This window comes from Lissotriton helveticus, chromosome 5_1 (assembly GCF_964261635.1).
Source record: "Lissotriton helveticus chromosome 5_1, aLisHel1.1, whole genome shotgun sequence".
Lineage (NCBI taxonomy): Eukaryota > Metazoa > Chordata > Amphibia > Caudata > Salamandridae > Lissotriton > Lissotriton helveticus.
Window position 1 is genome coordinate 82,688,753 of NC_136065.1, and position 18,059 is coordinate 82,706,811.

The window sequence follows — 18,059 nt, forward strand, 5'->3', positions numbered from 1 at the left end:
CCCGGCGCCCAGGCCGCCGACCTCGGATGGATGATATCATCCGGATCCAACATACCTGAGGCGTCGTGGGGCAACTCAACCGCTGATCCGGACGGTCGCCACGAGCGCACCGAGTCACCGTCATCGTCCGTGTCCACCGGGGAGAGCCCTCCCGGAGAGGAAGGGGCTGTCACCGTCGACGCTGGGGGGCCTGGGGCCGGGAGTGACGCAGAGGCCTCGGGTTCGGTCGCCTTCGCCAAAAACGCGTCTCTGAGGCGTTCGAAGGCGTCCTTATCCACGCCCTGCGCAGCCCCCGAGCCACCAGCCTTACACACCTTTTTGGGGGCGGGGGGTCTGCCCTCAGGAGAAGTGGGGAAGGCCCCCTGGGCCCCCAGGGGTACCGGGGCCAACTTCGCGCACTCCTCAACTATGCGGGCCGAGAGTCTATCCTCCATAGGGCCCACAATCTCCTGGACACATCTATAAATAGACTGGTCAACTGCCTCGTAAAACTCGTCATCCCCCAGGTACTGGTGGGACTCTTCCTCCTCCACATAGTACCCCTCCGCCATGATTAAAGCCCGAGGGTAGGGGAAGGATTAAGACTGGCTGCAGGTACCAGAAGGTATGGGCTAACCCAAGGCTAGCAACGTTTTCAGATCTGGGAACCCAGAAGCATAAGAAGCAGCACCCCTCCCAGTGCGCTCAGGCCCTCTCACACGAGACCGGGCTCAATGCCGCCTCCCTAGCGCACTTAACAGCTGGGGCAAAGTGAACAAATTTGTGCTGTGGTACAGCCCGCAGGCGTCAGGAGCGGTAATCCGCCAATACAGACCCACACGGGGCGTCAAGAAGCAAGGGACAGTACAACCCTGACCGGGCGTCACGGTGAGGCGGCAACCGAAGGCTGCAGACGCTGTCACTCTCCTCCGCGCGGCTCCCGTCAGAGGGAAAGCCGCGCCGGGGAGAACGAGACGCGACGGCGCCCTCTGGCGGCCACAGAAGCAGGCCGCAACTCCGGGGACAGTCGCGTCAGGGGCGAAAACGTCCCCGCGACAAAGCACAGAAACACGGGCTCTGAAAGGGAAAAAACACAAACGTGCAAACCCGCTATAGGAGCCCAACAATTATTTAAGTAACAACCCAGTGCCAACACCCAAACCATCCCGCTACACCCATTATGCGGGAGAAGAGGGAAAAAGGCACTTAACTGGCTGCGAAGCAGCGAAGAAAGAGGAAGAGAGCCTAAGATGGACGCCCTACCTTGACGTCATGGACACTATGAAAGGACTATGGTTCTTGGGTTGATGGGAGTTGTGGTTTATCCCATGTGTTTTTTCTCATGTTATATGCTTAACCCATGATGGGTGTTTGACATATATATTTTTTGCGAGAAAATAAGTTGCTTTTCTGGCTGCTGTGTGGTTTTGTAAAATAAACAGCGAAGAGAGAAAAGCATAATCTGAAGCCTCCGGTCCTGACATAGAATTAAACATCTTTTAGCAATAGAATAAAATGCAGCTCTGCCGGGGGTTTCTCCCCTCACTGGCAAACAAACTATGTTCATCCTATTCCTTTTCTTTTTTGTAGTGACTCTGTCCATTCATGTTGATTCACCTCATGCACTCTAGCTCAGCCATTCTAGTAGCAAGACGAGTATTAGCCCTTGAAGTAGTCTGCTTGCTGCCTGTAAGCACCACACATGCAGTGGTCGAAGTGGGAGGGACTGGCAGGGCACGGCTGCCTCTACTTCATTAATTTGAAAGGATCCATTCCCCAGTTTTTTATTTTAAACATGCGTCACAGGATGGCAGAAATAGCCAAGGCACACAGATCCGGCTCGGCATTCATGACAGTTCGGGGCGGGGCGGGGCGGGTAGAGAAGGAAAAGGACTCTGTCTCTTCCTTCTTGCCCAGAGAAGACCAGGACAGTGTCCACTTCTGCTGTGCCACTGGGAAAAGCACTCACTGATTTCTGAATAAATTAATGTAGAAGCGTTAAGGTAACCATGTTATTCCTACTTACATTTCACATGCTTTACTTAAACTTACATTACCTATGAGTCTTTGCTTTGTCCATGATTTTGTTACTTTTTTTCTTAGGCAGCATATTACTCTTGTCTAATGCGTAATTTATTTGTCTCACATCCAGAAGTTTATAGCGGGGCAGAATTGGGGTGTAGCTGAAGGCAACGCACATTTCTCTCAATGGGGCAGTATGGTGTTCAGTGGAGGAGATGATGTGGCACTATGGTCAGAGCTGACGAATTTGGAACTGGGGAACCAGGTTCAGCCTTCATGACCAGTCCACTAGACCACTCTCCTGAGGGAGCACATTGCCTTGCTACAACTTAGAAGCCCTGGTGTCTTAGCACCAGCATGTGGACCCTAGCAGTGGCAAATGTGGGTTAACCTTAAAGGCCTGTCATCCACAATCCATACTGAAGTTCACCGCCAGTCTTGCAGGCAGGCCTATGAAGCAGCACACACTAGCGAGACAGTCACCGAGGTCACAGGACTCTTGAGCAAGGTGGCTCTTGGGCTGTGTGATCGCACCGGGAGCTGACTTCGGGTGGGGTGACATGCTCGCAAATATATTATGTTTCTAAAAGCACTTGCTGCCTCCTTCCTGGCCTCCAGCAATTTTAGGCAACAATAAAAATGACATGATAACTCCGGTGATTAATGTCCTAGGAAGAGATGGAGTTTTGTCAAGTGGAAGTTTTGACTCATGGAAAGGTAGCGCAGAGGGCTAATTTGCCTACTGCACAGAACATGTACCAACCAGATCACAAAGTGCACATAATGTAAATTAAAAAAACACAACGGTTTCAGCTGAAACAGCGCATTTCCAGCCTGCAGTAAGAGAAACTCAAGTATATAGTGCTTACAGACAAAATAACAGGTTCCATGTAACAACCAAAGTAAAGGGGCCAGTACCCATGGGAGGTTACAAATGAAGACAAAGCTGTACTAAGGAGGGGCAAACAAGCCTATTAATGAATCTGAAGGCAGCATTTAGGAAAGAGAATGACACAAGCCAATGAAAAATATCGGTGGAGAGTGGGACGCTGCTTCTCTGTCATACTCTACTACAGTAGTCTCGCATGCGCGCTGCCTCTAGGCTCGACCTAAGAAGGTATAATAGCAGCCATGTAAACGACATAGCGGTAGTGTGGCCCTGCGTGGGACATTTACCACGCTCAGGCTCGCTCCGCTCAGCATCAGCTCCTTTGCAGCTGGGGTATTCAGGATAATTCAAGAAGTGTGGCTGGTGAACCGGCGAGGACACAGGGGCAACAAGAAGTAAGTGACACTGGAAGCAACTAGAGCTGGAGATTATACTTAAAAACCCAGGAGGCAGGTGGTTGCAGGCAGTGGCATAACAAAGACCTACGCAGCTCCTGTGGTGCAGGGGGAACCTGGGCTGCAGTGGGCCGCTCAGCACAGTACTCAGGCCTGAGAGCTCCGGATTAAATGCGGAATGTGTCCCCTCCATGTAAATTGCAGGGAGGTACCCTCAACTTTCGTTAAGCCACTGGTTGCGGTAATCTCCGAGAGGCGCAGGAGCGGCTGGCACAAGGCCGGTGCCTCATGCTCCTTCGGATGGCCGCACCTGTAGGTGACCGTCCAACACGCCAGTGGTCCAGTGAAAAAGAAAACTCCCTCTAATAGCCTTGCTGGGGCAAAGACTTGTGTCTGACTTTGCGTGTTGAAGTAACCATTGTGTGGTTACGTGGGGTGCGCAGTGTAATCTTTAAGTCCCTGACAGCGCATAAAGTGGAAAACCCGCGAAGGTACTCACCACATGTCGGCTATTATATTTACTGCGTCAATTTAGATACTCAGTATAGCGAGGTTGATAGGCCCACTATGAGCTCAGGAAGAACAGGAGGGGAGCCAATAACTGCTCGGCGTAGACAAAAGTGTTCCAATCGGTTGATATTAAAAATAAAATGAAACCCACGCAAGCAGAGGCTACAACAAAACAAGTACGGGGGTACCTTTTATGGTTTACTTTTGTGAAACCGAATAAAGTTTATTTGGTTGATTGATTGATTGATTGATTGATTGAACAAGAAGGGGATTACCTTCAATTACAGCAGAGGTTCCAACTACCAGCCAAATAGTACAGGGGGAAATGAAGACGAAATTTGTTTTTTTTAAAGAATCCAGTGACTGCTTTACTTACATATCACGAGGCAAGTAGATTACAAAGCCCGCTACGTGCATTTTAACCTGGTTTTTCCGAAATAACACACAAAACTCTGAAGATCTCTTTAAAATCTGTTACCTCCGCAGAAATTAAAACTAAAAAACCTGCCTTCCAGTGGGAGGACTGGGCGAAAAGGAGCTTCCAAGCCATGGAGAGAAGCCAAACTCAGGTGTTCAGCTCATTGAAGTCATAATGACTTAGGGATGTTGCAGTCTGAGCTGGATAAAGTTCCTGAGGGACTGGTTCTTAATTCCAATGGGCCACTGGCGGCTAAATGTGTAATAGATCCAAACACTGTCCTGACAAAGGGCAAGGTTAGGCAAGTGATAGTTGAGGTGCACCAGCCATTTAATTCCAACGATAACAGATTTAAGCCTCAACTTTCAGGCTTGGACGGCAAGGATCCTGTCCGGGGAACAAAACAGCAAAGTACCAATGGGAGGAAGACTCGATTGGATGAGACCTTTCCACTCACAGGTGGAGCCACAGGCAAAGCCTGTGTTGATACAGGGAGAAGGAATACCTCTGGCTGGCTCTCCCTTACCACTGTCTCCAGACATCGCCCTACAAGCAGGTCTTGGCGGCGAGGTAGGAGAAGAATCTGCCGCCGGAGGTCGTTCGTTGGATGCGGGGGACATCGGCGAGGGCGGGGCTGGCGGAGCTGAGCTGGCGGGATGGGGTGTAGAAGCTGAGTCTGCTGTTAAGGAAGGCTGGTCCGGCGTTGTGGAGTGCTTTGTGTGCGTGAAAGCAAATGGCAGTGATGATATACTCAAGCTTTAAGTCCCTTGCATGTGAATAACAAACAAGCTCCCTTTAGGAGAATATACCATGCGCTATCGAGAAACGGAAAAGGGCCTTGTGTGACACCGTGTCACTGCTGTTATATTATTTATATGAAATACCGATAGAGATATCAAAATAAAAAAGATTGCTGTTTGGGCATTTCAATTCACGATGGGTAAACCCGCATTACATGCCGCGCTGTCACTGAATTAGTAAATGTCTTTAGGGATCCATCCCAAACTGAATTTGTTTTAGCATCGACCACAAAGGGGTTCATTTTTGCACAAATATTTCGATCATTAATGATCGAATAAAAACAAAGCTGCTCTTGTTATGTAGCTGTATATTCATTCATTCATCTTACAGGGAACATTCAATACAAGCATTGGAAATGCAATAGATCTCGCGTTTGTTTGAGTTAGAGATATTGGCATTGTAAATGGCAATGTGCTTCACCTGTGTAAAACACATTTTATGTGTGTGTATGCATGTGTTGTGTAGTGGAATTATGTGGGTTGGATTGTAATTTTTAGTTGCGGAATGTTGTCGAGTGGATTTGTGTAGTGGAATTATGTGGCATGGCGTGCAGTGGAATTATGCGGATAGTAATTATGTGGTATTGAGTGCAGTGGAACTATGTGGAGTGAGATTGTGTGTTATGAGTGTAATCATGTGGAATGGTATTTTGTGTTGAATGATGGGATATTTACTTTTATTTTAATATCTTTTCTTTCAAACACAAATACAGTGATTAACAGTAAAAACTATACCTCAACAGAAAATGTTCCCTTCAGTGTTGTTAAACATGGGGCAGTAGTGTGAAAACACGATCTGTAGCAAGTCTTAGGCTGACTAGAAAATGCCCTGTTTATTCCCTTATTCAAGATCAGTGTTTAAGGCAGCATGGAAAACAATCAAAACAATGTATTGCTGCAGTCAACAATGAAGCCTTATCAAAAAAGTCTGTTTTGCACTTGTCAATAAAAGTCACTCATAACCAATATCCTGACTGATTAAAGATAATGCTTGATGTCTTTGAAACTCCACCAATACACATAATCAGACATTAAAATTGGCGAGAAGGTTGCACTACCACAACATGTAGACGTCCATGCAATGGTGTTGGAAAATGAGGCAGCATCTGTGAGGCCTGCACAAATAACATGACACATTTGTCCTTCACTGGGAACCAAACACCCTAGGGCAGCGCCTGACTCTCAGAGGGTAGCGTTGCAGAGCAGTCTGAGGCTTACTCAAGGGAGGTGGTGTGGGCTAGTAATCGCCATTTGCAGGTGCGCAAAAATAACACTCAATAATTGATTGTCCAGTCTGTACTTTGCTTTATAAAAGTAAGAGTACATTTATTAAACACACACATCACTCAATACTATACACCAATTTACAAATATACATAAGCTGTTGGAATTACTTTGTGACATTGCATAACATCTCCACCCCACCCGCAGGGGGGGTGGGGTCTAGTACCACCTCTCCCATGTATGCACATCATCTTGCCCCCAATGCAATTAGTTAAACCTATCCTGGAGCGAGGGCCCTGCGCACTGGCACCATCCCAGTGGCGTCCCCCTCCCATTACTTCAACAAGCATTAAACAGGGATACACCTGCCTTGGTGACACATGACCCTGACCAAGCATCTCCTACTGACCCTTAAGTATACACCTCTACAGCTTAAGGGCTAACAGTCTGGGGTCTTCACCTACTCAGCACATTTGGATATCATTAAAAATGCATTGCAGTTACAGCCCCTAAAGGCATCACAGATGATCACAGGATTAAGTTGTAAATACCGTCAGACACCCTAGCAGGAGTGTCTAGCCACTTAAATCCCCTTTGCTTGTGACATCACCTTACACCAGTACTTCACATTGAACATCAGTCCCTCTAAAAGAAATAACCATTAATAAATGCATTTCAGTGCAATTACGCCATTTCACCTCCAGGGGATGCCCTTCTCGACACATCTCCAACTCAGCCCTTCAATCTTTGATGCACTTCTCAATGAACCCCCAGCTGTAGAACAAAAGTTCCAGCCTAGGAGGTGATGCAATCTTCGCTGAGCGTTGAGGGGTTATTCCTGTTAAATCCTCAAGAAACTTAGGGTGGGACTTAGCTTTGTGCTGGGGGAGAGACTGCGCTGCTCCAGCAGCTCCCCCCAGCGCCTTTCCACACTCAAGGGTGACCCCTCTCCTCTGGGGGCCACCAAAACGCCCAAAACAATCCATTCCTCATGCCTTGCAAGGCATCATGGGGCGCTTCAAGCTCCTGCCGCTTTCTGGGGCCTCGGTGGGGGGCCCGGTCTCACCCGGACCCCTGGGTAAGGGTATGCAACGCGGGGAGCCCACACCCGGCCGCTCCGCGCTTTGGTCGGGGGCCCGGTCCCACCCGGGTCCCTGGCTCCTCCTTCCTTGTCTGGGGCCCCGGTCCCACCTGGGGCCCCCCAGGCTCTCCACGTTGGAGGGCAGTCCCCAGGACCTGACCCACCCCAGGGGCCTTTCCTGGACCAGCGGCGGAGCCTCACGCGCTTCGCCGTCAGGGGGCCACAGGTCCACGGTCGCTCACCTTCTGGGGGCCATATCTCAGCCCCTGGGGGTCCGATCTGCCCCATTTTCGCATCTTCTTGCTCCTGGTGGCGCCCCCCAGCCACTGGGAGCACTCTCCGGGTCTCCAAGAGGGTGCACTCTGCAGGGAGCGGTCTGCACTGGCTCCCTGCGCCAGCCTTTCGCCTGGCTCTCCTCCTGCGCCTCTCTTCTCCCTGCGCAGAGGCCCCTGCTTCTGCGCACCGGTCCTGGGCGCTTCTTCTGGTGCTGTTAGGGGCCTGGGTGACAGTCAGGGGGTCTCACCTTCCAACTGCCCATTGCCAGGCTCCAGCACCTTCCACCTCAGCAGACCACACCCCAGAGAGAGCTTCTCTTCCTGTGCAAGTACTTTTTAAAAGTTGAGTAGGGGGCTGGCAGAAAGTCTCTGTGGGTCCTATCAAACAGCGACACATCACTTCCCTGCCCCTGCTCCCTCCTTCTTGTCCAGCCTCTTGGTTTGTTAAAAATTGAGTCATCCAGTGTCTCTGGCCACATGGCCTCTGAAACCCAACTCTTTCCTTCTTGGTGCAGCCTGGTGCCTGGCACCCAGTGACAGCTGCTAATGGATGAGCCCCACCGATCTTCTTTGTGGAGAGGAGGCCCTAGCTTGTGGAAGAAAGGTTATCAATCCATCCAGCTGAGGTCAACCCTCAGCCTGGGTCTGGTCATGGCTGGCTCAGAGAAATAGGACAGTTCTGTATGACCCAAAAGCAGTACAAATATGAATTTGGACTCTGCAGAATACTTATTTTCACCTACTCTACAATGGACTTTAGTGCATGTCTGGAATCTGTAGGCTTTGTGGAAGTCATTTTAGCCATGGGCCCCACATCCTCATAGGGGAATAATGAAGTGAAAACACAGTAAAACGCACTGACTTTCCCTGGCATGTTCCTTCCAGGGTATAAAGCCTATTCCATGTCACCACCCAATTCTGCATAAGTCCTGCCACACCATTCACTCTGTAGCTGCTCCTGGACTGCGCACGCTAGGAATCTCCCCTGCGCAGCTCCTACACGTGTGTACACGCCTGTACACCCGTGTCTGCATGTAACCAGCACGGTGTCCCATACTCCAGCTGCTGCGCAGCGGCCTAGTCAAGCCAGGCAGACACCAGTAAAATCTCCATGCAGTCTCCTTCATTATGAGTTCACTGTGGGTGAGTCCCAGATTATGAGGCTCCCCCACAGTAAAAACTCCATAATTAGGTGGTCAAAAAGCGAAAAATCCGGGCGGCCCTAGTGTCAGAACAACCTTCTAACAAATGGTCATTCAATTAAACAGCAATATTCCCACTGTCAGCAAACATGATTTTAGTGATATCATCAAAAATGTCAATAGTGATGTAATATCACCATTAAGGTCATCTGTGACCATGTGCGAGGCCTTGAGCAGTGCCCTGGGCCCAGGGTCACAGCTCAGTAGATCTCTGTTTCAATTGACCGACTCCACGCGTTTTCTTGGGCAAGAGATCCGGGTAACAAGTCTCCTGATGGGTGCTGTACATGATTTGGAAGGTTGCTCACTGCTAGAGGACTAGACTTTGATGTGTGGTAGGGACACAGCCCCATGAATCGGCCAAGACAACGACTAGTAGCAGCTGATCAAACCATGTAGAGAATGATTACCAGCTTTTCCTGTGTAAATCTATGTCGTTTACATGGCTAGCCTAAATAGTACCAAATGTATGTGTGAGTAGATCTTAATTAAATGATGGGAGGAGCACACCCACGTTGGGAGGAGTCCTGTATTTATTTAGACCCTACAGTTATCAACAGGGTTTACTAGTAGTCAGAACTGATCTCCTTCCTTTTCCTACCCGTTTCCTCTACTGCTCTCCTATCTCTCATTCTCCCTCCCTCCAGAAACCAATGGAAAGCCAAGTGTATGCATCTTGTGTGAAATCACCTATACTTCGATGGAGCAGGAAGGCTGGAGTACACCTTTGTTTGACTAAGACACTTCCTGAAGAATGAAGAATTGTGGACATTGGCATGATCAGAGTTACACACCCACACAAAGAGATAGGTTGCATGTCAATTTCCTGCATTATGTACTGCATGAACAAAGGAACCAAGTACCTTGAAAGAGTAGTCTGTGTTTTTTTTTTTGTCCTTTCACCATGTTCGTGCTCTTAATTATCACAGCTGGAGAGTGCCACATCACTGTTTCCTTTGACATGATGCTGAATTAGCATGGAGGACCATGAGCCGTGTCACTATTCACCATGCCTTGGAGTCAGTAGTAGTCATATGCATCCCCTAATGTGATGTCATTAAGGTCAAAGGATGTGTGATGTCACTTTCGCTACACCTGCCATTTTGGTGTATTGATGTCTATGATTCTGCCCAATGCCGAATCTGTGAACAGCAACAGGTCAGTAAGAGCTTGCATACCTTGCAAAAGGTGCCAATGCCTGGTAGTCAAATCGCTGCAATCAAAGCTATTGATCAACAGAATGGACAGCAGGGATTCAAACCTTTACCCCTTCTGAACAAGTCTTTCATTATGATCCCTAAACCAACATTCGCAGGGACTCAGGGGTGACGTATGTGGTCAAATGAATCAGTCTATCTTGGCAACTAATAAAGCTGTGGAAATTGCTGCAAAGTGTCTTCTGCACTTAAGGGAGTACCACGTCATCTGTCCAATCAGAACAACCCTCTTGTCAAGAAGCTCCCGACTTTGATGCTAAAGTGTCCCAGAAACGGAGACAATAAACAAGCAGCTGTGCATCACCTACAGTGACTCTTTGTCTTGACCTCGGTCTGGTACATGAACGTAATAACTGTTTAATACCTTGCGCCGTGACACAAGCAAAAAGAAAATCACATATATAAATATTGCCTGATGTCCACAGCACTACCGCTGCATATGCCAATCAGTCACAATTAGAGAATCCTAATCAAGTTAATGGACATCTCGTAACTTGGTCGGTGTGTCTGCGGGGTACGTGTATATTGTATTCAACTTGAAAATGCCTCCCTGACCAAGCCCACACAGGGAACGGGGCAGCAATAATGGAGCCAGCAACAGGAGGGCCTGCTTAGCAGATCCGCTACGGCCACAGGAGAGGGCAAAGTACGCTAATGGCAGAAGGGATGAACAACATAAGAGGAGCTACGGGCAGTCTCATGGCGGAGCAAAAAGCGGGGGCGGTAATTAGATGAAGGGACACGTAGCACAGGAGGAGGGAGGAAAGGTGCAGAGCAGCATGCACAAAAAGTGGGCGGGCGCACAGTAGTGGTTGTGAAAAGTGACTTTACGATAAACAGTTGCGCTTGTGAAAAGCGCTCCTAAATAAATTCCAAAATAGTCCCAAACTCTGCCAAAGTAGTACAATGCCATTGTATACTTGGTCAAGGTGCTGTGGGACAGCACCGCTACTCTTCGGATGCTCACACACAACACAAGCAAGGGTGCAAATGTTTCACCTGGGAGTGCAGGCGGTGTACTCGGTTGCCCAGCAACATGCTGTCAGAGGCTGGAGGTGATCTGGTATGCCGCCTCATATTTCCAAGCCGCTATCCGCTTGCTCACGCTGCCTTGTGGCAAATCTATATACACACTTCTCTCTGCTTATAGAGAGAGCAACTAACAGAACAAGCCCGGGAGTGGTGCGTGCGTGCGTGCGAGGTCTTCACTTTTCAAGCACTGCACTTGTGCTTGTGGCACGCCGCTGCTCGATCCTGCAAGGTGGATGACGCCACAAACACGAGTGCAGCTCTTGAAAAGTGAAGACCGATGGCTAAAGACCCTTCTAGGGCAGCGCATGGGCACTGCCTAGGCGAGACCTAAAAAATAACCGCTAACAGAACAGAATCAGTTAACACGCTGGGAGAGGAGCTGGACCAAATTCAAGTGGCAGATACTCACAGTGATCAAAAAGGACACCAGTCGAATAAATAGTGACATGATAAGCAAACCCTTATTACAATTAGATCCAACCTTACTACTGGAAGTTTCCCCACTACTGGAAAATAAGAGTCTTAAAGCAGCAAAGTTAGAGCAGAAGCAAGAACTAGGAGGAGAGAAAAGGCTTACAAGAGGTGAAGCTGCTTCTCAAAAATAAACCAGGTTTCGACAGCTGTCCTTCAGGTAGAAAAGGATGAAAAATCTTGGGGCAAATGTTCTGCAAACTGGGGTGCATCTCAGAGGTGCTAGAAGGTGATCTGTACTAGTCAGTACACTCTATTAGAAGTCACAGAGTGACAACGCTACTTCAAATACTTCAAAGGTATACAGTAGTAATCAGTACACCGCAATGGATGCTGCAGGGAAGGAGAGCTACTAGAGGTATACAGTACTAGTCAGTACACTGCGTTAGATGGTACAGAGTAAGAGAGTTATTAGAAGGTATACAGTACTAGTCAGTACACTGCATTACATGGTACAGAGTGAGAGAGTTATTAGAAGGTATACAGTCCTAGTCAGTACACTGCATTACATGGTACAGAGTTATTAGAAGGTATACAGTACTAGTCAGTACACTGCATTGTATGGCACAGGGTAATATAGCTACTAGTAGGTATACTGTACTAGTCAGAACACTGTATTAGATGGTGAAGAGTCACAGAGCTACTCCAAAGGCATACAGTAGAAGCCAGTAATCCGCATCAGATGGCAAACTACTCCAAGGTATACAGTACAACTCAGTACACTGCATTAGACGTTACAGAGTGAGAGAGCCACTGAAAGGAGTACAGTACTAGTCAGTACACTGCATTTGATGGTACAGAATGACAGATCTACTCCAAGGTATACAGTACCAGTCATATACTACACTGCATTGTAGATGGATGCACTACATAGGTGTAGATATATGCGCTAGGTTAGTGTAGGAGGATGGATATCGGACTATGGTTACCCAAGATTTTTTGCCTTGTGTTTAGCTGGTTTCCGACTTAGTTGGCCTGGGATCCTGCTAATCAGGACCCCAGGCTATCGGCTCTCACTGTAAAATGGACTCCATGTACTCTAGGTACATCTCCAATTGGTATTTGGGTCACCTTATCAGCCCCTGTATAGTGTGCCATAGGCACCCAGGGCATAGGTGCATCCAAAGCCTACCAGGGGCTGCAGCATGTATTATGCCACCCCTGGCTGGCCTTCCAATTTGACATAACTGGCTGATCGCTTAACTTGGGACAAGGTGGTGTAATCACCCCTTGTTTAGATATAGTATTCCTATATCTACCTTTACATATAGACACATATGCACGTACAAGTCACTCCTATGGCAGGCCTTAACAATCCTGAAGGCAGAGTGCTTGGTTTTATGTGAGATGGTGCTCTAGCATGAGCTGAGCCTGTCTGCAGCTTTCGGAACCATGTCCTTATAGCTGTTCTATGATATTGCCATACCATATACTCTTAAGTGCATTATAATCCTCGCGGTTATTGCCAACTTTGGTTTGGCTTTATCGAAACATGTTGTGTAAGGTGTCATACGCTTTGGAATACTAACCCCTCGCCAGTTCTGGCGACGGGGGTAGCATTCCACCCTTCTAGAGGGAGAAGACATGTTACTTTCCTTAAACGCGGTTAAAACCAACCAGAGCCCCAGCATCACAAAATGGATGCTGCTGCCACAGACACAAGTCTGACCTCCTGCTGCTGGGAGCCCTTCCAGCACGGGAGGCTTGGACAAAAGGTTTCCTGTCACAGGGAGGTGCTAGCACCACCCCAGACAGGAGATAGTGGATTGAGGCAGGGAGGGATGAAAGAAACGAGACATGCCTGGGGCGCACAAGATGCCCCATGCATAGGCCAGTTCAAACCGGTGCTGGGGCACGCCAGCCCTAGCTCTGGCGCGAAACTGGACAAAGGGAAAGGGGTGTAACCACCCCCTTCCCTGGTCCCACCCATAGGAGGGACCTAGCAGGTAATCCAGCCCCTTGATTTAGTATAAAGGAGGAGCTGCGTCCTAAAACATCAGATTATCCTGACTGAAACTTTGAAACAGAACTCTGGACCTTCTACCATCTACTTTACAAGAAGATACTGAAGAATCTCCCTTGTGGCCAAGGAGTGGCCATCCTGCGCAAGCAGGCACCATCAAGCGCTCAATGACTTGCTTTGTCCGACGCTCCCGCCGGAGCCCGACCACAGAGCCTGACAAGACCCAGACTTCCAGACTTCCTTTAGCCCGATCCACAGCCACAGCAAAGCTGAGACCAGTGGAGGCGACGTGAGACGTGGGACTGGCCATCTTGAAAAGAATGCGAGACGCTTCCTGTGCAGCACCCGAGGCACCCTCGAAGCTGTGCATTGGGGATTGAGAAGCCCCAGCCCCGAGCATCAACTGCACTGTAGATCACCCCTCCACACTCACCGAGTGCTGCGTGGGGCCCTTTTGCATTTTCCTGCTCGACGCGTCTGTCCGGTCACTTGCCCGTTGGCTAGTGGCCTCTGTGACGACGAAACCCGAAATCTACACTGCTGGTCTGGTTGCTCCAGACTGGCCCTTGCTTCCGCTGCGAAGGAGAAGCCCCTCAGTCCTTGCTGGCCTGAGTAAGAAGCCCTCTTCAGTTCCTGCATGGGTTTCCTTTGCCAAGGCTTGTTGACTCCAATCCGGAAGCCGACACCGCCGACTGCGAGAGTCTTCGTGGGACAGTCCGTGCCCAGCTCCTGGTCATCGTCGATGCCTCCTGGTCCATGTGGCAGCAGAGACAAGCTTCACGACAACCACCTGATTGCGCCCGACATCGCCTGGTTCCTTCCTGGTTCCTTCCTGGTCACTGGCTAGTGACACAGACTCTGTCCCCTCTGCTTTCAGGTACTCTACATCTTCGATCCGCCCTTGGATCCAACCGGACTCTTCTCTCCTGGTCGCCTGCAGCATCTTTTCTCCAAGGCTCCATAGAACTCCACGACGAAACCCGACACACTTTGACACCTATGCACCCGCTTCCTGTGGATGAGGTAACGCGAGTACTACGGTGCTCCTGTAGAGATTTACATCCCTAGTGTCCTAGTTTTAAGTGGTTAAGTCCTAGTCCAGTCGGAAGACTTCCAAATCTGCAACTTTCTAACTTTTACGCACCATTGACTTCTATTGGTGCACGCGTGTGCATTTAGACACTGCACCCGCATCATGTGGGCCTCCCACGTCCTAACTGCTGTTAGTCCAGTGTAGCCCCAGCGATTTCCAAGGCCCTAGGCCTTACCATTGTTCGTGACGTGGTTCTTATACCACTATTTTAGTATATGGTTTTACGGGCCACCAGGGCCTATCCATAATTGTGCAGCTTATTGTACGATATTAAGTTCTTTGTTTAAATGCTTGTGCTTCTGCCCTCATAAAGAGTAGAGGATTATTCTATTAATAAATACATATATTTTTATAATACATAACCTGTGTGGTGTCCTTTCATTTGGTATTAAAAGGATTGCATAGGGTAAAACAGCTGGCTTCACATGCCCTCTTGAGTTTAGCCTAAGACTGCTTTTGTCCATGCTACCACTAGGATAGCTGGTCTATAAGGTTGACTTACAACCAATCACCATAAGGGTTGTTTGGACTGGTGCAAGGTGCCCACTAGAATAGTGAACATCATATACCAGGCCAACTTCTCACAGTTAGGTAGGTGCATGCGCTAGGCCAGCGTGGGTGCATGTGCTAGGTCAGTGTAGGTTCATACACTACGTCACTATAGGTGCATACGTTAGATCAGAGTAGAAGTATGCGCTAGGTCAGTGTAGGTGCATGGGGTAGCTCAGGCTAAGTGCACGAACTACGACAGAGTAGGTACATGAGCTAGGTCAGTGTAGGTGCATGCGTTAGGTCATTGTAGGTGCATGCGCTAGGTCAGTGTAGGTGCATGCGCTAGGTCAGTGTAGATGCATGCCCTAGCTCAGTGTAGGTGCATGTGCTAGGTCAGTGTAGGTGCATGTGCTAGGTCAGTGTAGGTGCATGTGCTGGGTCAGTGTTGGTGCATGCGCTGGGTCAGTATAGGTGCATACACTAGGTCAGTATAAAATGCATGCGCTGGGTCAGTGTAGGTGCATGTGCTGAGTCATTGTAGGTGCATGCCCTAGGTCAGTGTAGGTGCATGCGCTAGGTCAGTGTAGGTGCATGTGCTAGGTCAGTGTAGGTGCATGTGCTAGGTCAGTGTAGGTGCATGTGCTGAGTCATTGTAGGTGCATGTGCTAGGTCAGTGTAGGTGCATGCGCTAGGTCAGTGTAGGTGCATGCACTAGGTCAGTGTAGGTGCATGCGCTAAGTCATTGTAGGTGCATGCGCTGGGTCAGTGTAGGTGCATGCGCTAGGTCAGTGTAGGTGCATGCGCTAAGTCATTGTAGGTGCATGTGCTGGGTCAGTGTAGGGGCATGCGTTAGGTCAGCGTAGGTGCATGTGCTAGGTCAGTGTAGGTGCATGTGCTAGGTCAGTGTAGGTGCATGTGCTAGGTCAGTGTAGGTGCATGTGCTAGGTCAGTGTAGGTGCATGTGCTAGGTCAGTGTAGATGCATGTGCTAGGTCAGTGTAGGTGCATGTGCTAGGTCAGTGTAGGTGCATGTGCTAGGTCAGTGTAGGTGCATGTGCTAGGTCAGTGTAGGTGCATGTGCTAGGTCAGTGTAGATGCATGTGCTAGGTCAGTGTAGGTGCATGTGCTAGGTCAGTGTAGGTGCATGTGCAAGGTCAGTGTAGGTGCACGCGCTGGCTCAGTGTAGGTGCATGCCCTGGACAGTGTAGGTGCATGCGCTGGGTCAGTGTAGGTGCATGTGCAAGGTCAGTGTAGGTGCACGCGCTGGCTCAGTGTAGGTGCATGCCCTGGATAGTGTAGGTGCATGCGCTGGGTCATTGCAGAAGCATGTGGTAGGTCACTGTTGGAGCTAGAACTCTGGAACACAGAATGTGTTATGCAGTACATGCCAAATTCTGAGGTGCAATTCCATGCCATCCCATAATTTACTATGATCCCACCCCATATCACATCACACCATCCCATCATAACGTTCCATACCATACCGCCATAACATACCATTCCATAAAACTCCAATCCACACCATCCAATTGCATCTAATCCCTTCCTACCCCATACCATACACCATAACATTCCATGCCATACCTTTCCATAGCACACCACACCAATCCACACCACACCAACCCATCATACCATATTGCACCATGATACCAACCCATAGCACACCACACCATCCCATCCAATCATAGCGTTCCAAACCATACAATACCATACCATACACAATCTCATCCCTTCCTATCCCATACCATACGAACATAACATTTCATACCATACCACACAAAACCATACCATACCACACAAAACCATACCATACCACATCGTTTTCATGAACCATAACATACAGAGCTAATCGTCACAATGATATTTACCTTTATAACTCTTCACCACCATCTCTGGGCACTGAATCTTCACATTATTACACCTGTAATAAATAACACACATCGTCTTTGTATAAAAGAGCAATGACAGCTACAGAAACAAAGGATGAACATCACATAAGACCCGTATTTGAAATAAGATTCTGTATTAAGAGCAGCGCCTGCGGACTAGAGCTCAGTGTGAGTTACTGTTCATACACAACAGTCAAAGCTCGAACGATATTCCAAAGTACCTTTGACATCTTATGACAGGATGTGGGTGTTCTATGGCTGATAGCTCAGTGAGACCAGTGCTTCATGTGATGCTATGGAGTGCCTCAGATTGGGTTGTCTATGAGCGGTGGTCAGCTCAGTGAAAGGGGGGCTGACTGACAGGTTACATCTGCTTCTGGTGGAGTCTTGTGTCTATAAACTACGCACGGCCAGAGATTGGCCCCAATAATGCATGCATGGCTGGAGGGGTTACGCGTGCTCCTAAAACACTACAAACAAATTCAGATGCCACATTAGTTAGGAACATATAGCCAATCAGGTAATGAACAAGTAGCCCGTGACTGCTTTAGAGAAGAGTAATTTATAATTTATCATGTGTGTGTTGCTTAATTAAGTCAAACACTGGTAAGACATACCAACAATGAACACAACAACATAGCCTGCTATCTAAGATAGCATTTTTCAAAATGTACAGTCAATGTAAAACAAAAAAGCGCCAAAGAATTGTTTAAGTCTAGTATATTTAATTGTATATACTTGAAATAGATCAAAAGTTAATTTAGACAAAAGGAAGGTACAAAGGTTGCTCAAGGGATGGGAGAAGAATGGGTGTGCTCGTGATGGGTAGGAAAAGGTGAATAGTCACTAATATTCAGAATTTATACATTTCTAATGCTTAGGCAATGGACTAGTAAAGAGACCAGTACAGAAAGGCCTGTCCCAAACAAATTATTTATAAAAATGTTTACAGTTTTTTGTAAATGCATAAATGCAACATCAAGCGAAGGGGATGGGATGAGATACAGGCCGTTGATGGGTGGGGTGTGTCAACACACACATGATAAGCTATAAATTACTCTTCTCTAAAGCAGTCACGGACCACTTGTTCATTACCTCATTGTACCCA

At 48.4% G+C, this 18,059-nt stretch overlaps 1 pseudogene across 1 annotated transcript in view; it reads right to left on the reverse strand.

Moving 5' to 3' along the window:
- LOC144754170 (E3 ubiquitin-protein ligase TRIM39-like) overlaps nucleotides 1–18,059 on the reverse strand; it is a 106,841-nt pseudogene that overhangs the window by 12,740 nt on the left and 76,042 nt on the right. The window contains exon 5 of the transcript XR_013594675.1: nucleotides 16,931–16,983. The product of XR_013594675.1 is annotated as an E3 ubiquitin-protein ligase TRIM39-like (transcript). The remainder of the gene's footprint in view (nucleotides 1–16,930; nucleotides 16,984–18,059) is intronic.